Consider the following 7,420-nt stretch of genomic DNA (forward strand, 5'->3'; position numbering starts at 1 on the left):
ATAAGAGACCAGTACGGCTTTCTGTGCTGTTACTGCCAGCCATGGCTTGTCAGTGCTGGTGGCTTCTAGGTCAGAGAACCCCTGGTTACATGGTACAAGATATAGATAAGCAGCTACAGAAGAGGAAGAAAATTGCAAGAAAATGGACAAGCTGGCGCAAAACCCCCACATTCCCGAGGCTAGGGCCTACAGCCCCTGAAGAGAACAGCAAGTTTGTTTTTGCTGGTGTTCAGAAACTAAAAGGGGTAGGTACAGCCTTCCCAGAAGGACCTGCTCAGAGGCCTCAGTCTTCAGGGATGAGCTTGGTCTGGTTGGCCCTGGTGCCATCCTGATAATAGGCTCCGGAAGCATACAGCCAGAAATAGGTCCACACCATCAATACCTGTACCTGGGCTCTCGTCCCTCCTGCACTTGCCTGTGTGAGACCCAGCCTGTGCCCACACCAGGAACTGTAGTCAAAAGGCCTGACTCAAAAGTTACACAGTGCCCTGATCAAACTTGTTCTGTGCCCAAGAGCAAGCGTGTCAGTGTCTGTGAGTGCATCCAACCTCTCCTCTCTGAGGTGGACATCTGCTGGGCCTTTTCCCCTGCACCAATTTAAAGCACAGACGTAGAGCACTGAGCTAGCTCAGCGGAATCACAGTGCTCTGCCCTATACCTTCTTCAGAACCTGTGCTCTGTTGCCACCTTTCCGCCCAACCTCTGGTTGCATCTTCTGCTGTCTGCTTCGGGCTCAACTTTCCCAGGTTCCCCATATGGTTGATGCTGAAGGATTGTCTCTCCTAAGGTGAGAGATATCAAAGTGCATTCCCCGTAACAAGGTAGAATTTTCCATTTGCAAAGGGCATTCAAGAAGCAAAGACAAAACGCATTAAGTGCATCCATCTTGGCCACTATGCCCACAAGGTGGTCACTGTCCTCTCCCTTTACTGGAGCCTCTTTTTTTTTTTTTTTTAATTCTTTATTACACTTTATTCACTATTGGAGCCTCTTAACTTTGGTATTCCTGGCTCCTATTTGGAGATGACAGGTAGCAGCAGTGCTCTCGGAGTTCACAGTGACTCCTCACCTCGTTCTAGCCCCTGCATTTGTTGGTTTTGAAAGTTGTGGGTGCAACATGGTCTGACTACTGGTGATGCCCAGCTCATGTCTCCTATGAGGACAAGCTGGCCTTATTTTTAATTGGCTCTGTGGTTATCACATCATGGAGTGACCCCGGGGAGAATGGACTTTCAGGTTGGGTAGCATAGGATGTCATGCTGATCTCAATGTTGCCCAAAATACTGCTGCCTAAGTTGGCACCCAGAGCACCGTGCTGTGAGAATGAGATGCAAGAGCAGCCATCTCCTACAGGCAGTGGAGTGTGGCAGGCTGTGGCCTCTGCCACCCTTTATCTTTTATTTCTGGTCATCCAGCAGCTGTCATTTCCCACGCACTGTGAAGGTGGAAAAGTCAGGTTCATTCCCCCTTCTCTTCGTGAGGGAGAGGATGTGCAAGGCTTTAGTCCAATCGGGGCTGCATGGCTTTGCTGTCTGCTAACAGTTATCCCTGTAACTTAATAACTTTAGTATGATGTATGTTGCTATGACCTCATTAAATGTCAAGTGCTTTTTTTTTTTTTTTTTTTTTTTTTCTGAGACAGGGTTTCTCTGTGTAGCCGTGCTGTTCTGGTCTTGCCCTGTAGACCAGGGTGGCTTCAAACTCACAGAGCTCTACCTGCCTCTGCCTCCCAAGTGTGCTGAGATTAAAGGTGTGCACCACCATGCCCAGATGAACATTGAGTGCTTTTAAAGACTCCACAATTTCATGAAAGTTGTTTCCCATGGTGAATATGGCCTCTACAATCTTAGAGACTGAGACGCTTGAGACTGTTCCTCTAGAGGAAGGTAGTGAACGTTCTTCGCTGTGAAACAGTCCTGGGTGCTCTGGTCTATAGTCACTGCTACCCAGAGTTGACACTGAGTGTGTACACAGCGATGTGTTCTGTGTTTTTTGATTTAAGAGGTTAAGTGAATATCACTCTGTGTCATGATCGGCTGTAGCATCCCTGAAAAGGCAAGTGTTTAGGATGGTAAGCGCCCTGTTACCGTTGCATAAAGCACTATACCAAATGTCTACTTGTAAGGCTGTCATAACATCTGCCCAGTAGGACCCTCAGAGCTATATAGCGAAGGGTGCCACAGGCCTCACGCAGCCTCTGCTCAGGGGTGACTTTTGTGGCTAGCCTGAAATCACAGAATTTGGCATGTCTCATGTCATCCACAAGGATGTTCTTCAGTTTGATGTTTTTATGTGCTATTTTGCTTTGGTGGAGGTGATTAGCTGTCAGCACTGTTTGCCAGAAAATGTGAGCTGTCTGCTCCTCCTGGTGTATAGAGCCCAGCACCCCCCTGGAGGCTCACCAAAACTCACCCTGCTGCATGTGTTCCATGATAGCGGACATGTTTGATGATGTGTCAATTCTGTGGAAAAGTCTGATGATGTTTGGACAAGTTAGTAGATTTATGTGCCCACTCCAAAGATGTTGGAGGCATTGTTTTTGCTCTTGTTGAGGATGGTCACGGCTACTTGAATATTGTGTAGGCGTGGTATGGCCAGCTGCATCTCTGTAAAGGTACAACAGCCAAGGGGCATTACAAACACTGTAATAGTTTACGATGTCTTCATTAGAGGTGCTGGGCATTAGGTCCTACTCCGTTGCTACCACCTTAACTTGTGGAGAGTGACACCACTACACAATGCCACATTTAAAGATGGTAATAGTAGGTTTACTTCTAGGCCCCATGAGCTCCCTAGCAGTATGTTCTTAACCAGATAGAAGGTGTCAAGTACGAATTTATTCCTGTGTTACAGGCCTTGAAGCTAATAGGAAAGTGATTATTATCCCTCCTATATTTATGCTCCTACTTTACCCATGAACCTATATTGTCAGCCTGATCATTATTATAGCTCGTAGGGTTCATAAATTTGGTAACACTTTTAATGACTTTCTTCCTGTTCTAGTTTGCTTCTCTTGCTGTGGTAAAACAGAGACGGAAGGCAACCCAGGGGAGGGAAGGGTTTATTTATCTTGCAGGTTACAGTCTATCATCTGTGGAAGCTGAGGCAGGAACTTGGAGCAGAAACCATGGAGAAATACTGCTTTACTGGTGTGCTTTCAGGCTCAAGCTCAGCTGCCTTTCTTCTACAGCCCAGGAGGTCCTCCTGCTGATGGATGTTGTACCCATATCAAGAATAGGTACTTTCTACAGCAGTGAACAGTTGAGAAATGACCAGAGGCCAGTCTGTTTAAGGCCGTTCCTGAGTTTAAGACCCCCACCCCCAACCAGGTTTGTGTTGACAGTGGAAGGTGGCTATGACATTTCCTCAGCAGCCTTGTCACACCTTTCAGCACTATGAAAGCTAGCCAGCAAGGAGTGAGCATCCACTTTTAGTACCAGCTTGATTTCTTCAAGTTCTGTGGTCAAAGAGCAAGGTGTCTTCAGCAATGAGGTCTTACAGTCAAGTTCTGGTGGACTCCCAAGAACAGTAGACATAGCCTGAATTGTTTAGGGACATCTCTGGAACCCCTTGACCAGCAGCTTGAGGGGAAAGTACCTGGCACTGGGTAGGCTTTTTATTTTAGGTTGTGACTTCTGGAAGAAGCATTAGCCCTCATGTACGGTAACTTCATTCAAACTTCATATATATATATATATATATATATATATATTTAATTAAGGAAGTTAATAAGTTTTTTTATATCTATAGTGTTACCCTTCCCACCAACCCTTCTTTTTCTCCTGTTTTCCTCTCCTCCTCTCTGTTTAAACCTCCCACTCCCACTAGTATTATTTTGCTAAACTGATATATCAGACTGCCTTCTAAATATCTCTCTCTATACCCAGCTCAGCTCTCAGTCCTCACCAAAGAAGCATCTTTGCATTTGCGGTCAGCAGTTAATACACAAGAGTCACAATTAGTCAAGTGGAAAGAACGGAAAAGAACAAGTGTCGGCGGAGTGCTCAGCTCTAGATGGGACACCCGTGTCACACCCACGCCCGTCAAGGCTCAGGGAACATTGCGGAAGAGGGGGCGGAAAGATTGTAAGAGCCAGAGGTCAGGGAGAACTGGGGTGAAAATGATGAGAATCACTGCACTCACAGAAGCTCTGGTTGCTTGCAAAGGCCTGAACAAGATCAAGCCAGCCAACATTTGAGCATGGGTCAAGGAGGGGCCAGGAGCCCTCAGTCCTAGCTGAGGTGCTCCTGACAGCTGATGACTGCTAGGGGAGAGCGTGGCCAATGGTAGGATTCACACCCTGGTGGATGGCCTCACACCCCATATATAAACAGTACTAATTGAACAGGCACTTGGGAAGAGGACTTGAGTGGGGGACCCAGGAGGAACTGGAGGGGAAGGGGAGTAAATATGGCAGGAAACTATGTACATTAAATTCCTTCTAAATAAATTGTTATAAAAACAAAAACGGGTCTAAGAGAGGTTTATAGCTATAAATTTCTATATCAAAAAATAAACACAAAAACCTAATGATACACTTCAGTAGAAACAAGAACAAACCAAACTCCAGAACAAGTGATGACAAAACAACAGAGCTGGAGTGGAAATGACAACACAACAAAGGATCGAAGAAACAGAGTTGGCTGTTGGAAAGGATAAGCAAGATTGACAAATCCTGCTTAAAGGGACCGAGACAGTGAGAAACAAATTAATGAAATTGGAGATAAAAGGAGGTGACATTGCTAAAGACACAAACTAAAGTTTGGGCATATTCATGGTGAAGGTGGATCACCAAGGGGTTCTAGGGTAATTCCACATACACATACTGAGGAGCAACACAGCTTCTAAAGCTAGAGTCAAAGCTAGAGGCCCACAGTTAGCCACAATACAGGGACTGGGACTGGGCCCTCCATGTCCAGGGAAGGCTTCTCCTCAGCCAACTGTGTAGCAGCTGGTAGTTCCTCTGGTGTAAGTGGCCACTGACCCACGCAGGCTGGCTGTTCAGTGAGCCGTACAAGAGGCTCCTGGTGGCAGAGATATCTGTGCTCCATGGGAAAAGCCAAGCCTTCCTGATTGAGGGAAGACATTATCTCGTCCTTCTCTAACCCTCCCACCCACCTCAGAGATTAATAGCGTTGTTGAAACATTTGATGGGCACACATCACTGCTCTCTTCATGGAGAGCTGTCTCAGGTTAAGAGAACTTTCTGCTCTTGCGGATGGCCTGAGTTCAGTCCCTAGCACCCACACGAGGCAGCTCAAAACCGCAGTGACCCCAGAGCATCTGAACCCCTGGTCTCCAAGGGAACCCACACTCACCTGCGCATACCTGCTCAGGCACATACATACAATTAAAAGCAAGATACTTTCCAGATAGGCAGAACTTGGGGAAATGTGTCATGGGGAGACTCACCTTAAAAGAAATGTTAGATAAAATTCTCAGAGAAGAAAAGAAGGGTAGAGGCCAGACAGCTGGGTCTACATAAGAAAAGGAAGAACACTGAAGAAGAAAGCAAAGAAATAATCATTTAATTTTTCTGACTCACAATTCACCTAACAGGTGGGGACATTACTCAGTATTGTGTTTGTCTGGAAGCCTGAGCACCTGGGTGTGGTCCTCCCGCCCATGTAAAAGCCTGGCATGATGTAATCCTTGAAGGTCAGGAGACCTGGACTTGATGGCCAGCCAGCATAGTCTAATGAGCAAATTTTGGGTCCCAGTGAGAGACTGGCTGTACCTCAAAAAATAAGGTGAGGAGGGGCATGGTGGCTCACACCTTTAATCCCAGCCCTCAGGGAGGCAGAGGCAGGTGGATCTCTGAGTGTGAGGCCAGCCTGGTCTACAGATTGAGTCTGATGCAGCCAGGACTATACAGAGAAACCCTGTCTCGAAAGACCAAAGGGAGAAAAGATGACTGGCATTTGATTGACAGCCGAGGAGGTTGTCCTCTAGCGCCTACATGTATCTACACATGGGAACGTGTACGCACACACAAAAAAGGAAAGAAGGAAACCTAATGGGGGTTGGGCACAGTAACAGTCAACAATGAATCCAAGTGTGCATGTACTGATTGGCTGTATGGCCCTCCCTCGGCATAAGCGAAGTGACGACAACAGGAACACTAACAATGAGAAGGCAGGAGAGAAATTAGGGCGCTTGTCGCCAAGTGGAATGGTCTTATTTCGAACCCCCACATGGTGGAGGGAGGTTCCCCCCCACAAGTGCACAGTGTACATGCACACACAAACATGACACTAGATAGACACCAGTCCCACACGGGACCACTGGCAAATGCCAGCAACCTTTTGGAGAAGAAATTCTCCAAATTCCCTTTTGCCTGTCAATTTTGTTGCCTGAACCTAGGGAGGCAAGAGCTCTGCCACCAAGATACGTCCCCTCACCTCTTCTGCTTCCCTACATAGGCTCCAGAGTATGTCCATCCTAACCCATTCTGTGAGGCCAGCACCACCCAAATGCTAAGACCAGACATTACAGGAACAGAAAACGACAGACCAACGTCTCCTATAAACACTGTCTTCTGTGAGGAGAAGGGAGGGAGAGGAGAGGAGGAGGAGAGGAAGAGAAGGAGGAGGAGAGTCAGGATGTAGAAGGAGGAGGAGGAGGAGGAAATATATACAAGAATAAGAATATATACAACATATAAAGGGGTCTCCAAACCCAAATGAAATCTTAGAGCTGTAAGTGAAAAGAAATATCCCATGTTCACGTATTTTTTAAAAACTTTATCAATATTTTATTTTATTTTTGAGCCAGGGTTTCTCTGTGTAGCCTTGGCTGTCCTGGACTGGCTTTTGTAGAACAGGTTAGCCTTGAACTCACAGAGATCTGCCTGCCTCTGCCTCCCCGAGTGCTGGGATTACAGGTGGATGTCAGCATCAGCCAATATCAGTATTATCAATATGTCATTTTTTTCAAAACTGATCTGTAAATTCAATGCAATGGAACAGCACACGGAGCCTAGAAATACATTCATATAATTGACTGTTATTGGAAAAAGCAGTAAATATAGCAAAGTTGCTTTTTCAACGTATACTCATGAGAAAATTAGATTCAATATGCAACAAGCAAACAAAATAAAACTCCTTAGAACCAAAACAAAACAAAACAAGTATAGAAACAGTCATATATCATTACAGAATAGAACTCAGAATGGGTCACAGACAAAAAATGTAAAATGAAAGACCAGGAATAGAGCATAACAGAAAACACCCATGACTTTCGGTAAGGTAATATATTTTTAAATTTAAAAATGTTTAAATTCCTTAGAGGTATGTGTGTTTTGCCTGCGTGTATGTCTGTGTACTGCATTCCTGGTGCCCACGAAGGCCAGAAGAGGATGTCACATAGCCTAGAACTAGAGTTATAGATAGTTGGGAGTCCGAGACCTCTGCAAACACAG

General features: G+C 45.8%; 1 long non-coding RNA gene across 2 annotated transcripts in view; it reads left to right on the forward strand.

The window, feature by feature from the left end:
• LOC110563419 (uncharacterized) overlaps positions 1-4,468 on the forward strand; it is a 31,803-nt gene extending 27,335 nt beyond the window's left edge. For both annotated transcript variants that reach the window (XR_009587656.1, XR_002477284.2), the window contains one exon: positions 3,888-4,468. This is a non-coding gene — a long non-coding RNA (uncharacterized LOC110563419). The remainder of the gene's footprint in view (positions 1-3,887) is intronic.
• Positions 4,469-7,420: the final 2,952 nt, after the last annotated feature.

This window comes from Meriones unguiculatus, chromosome 19, assembly GCF_030254825.1.
Source record: "Meriones unguiculatus strain TT.TT164.6M chromosome 19, Bangor_MerUng_6.1, whole genome shotgun sequence".
Lineage (NCBI taxonomy): Eukaryota > Metazoa > Chordata > Mammalia > Rodentia > Muridae > Meriones > Meriones unguiculatus.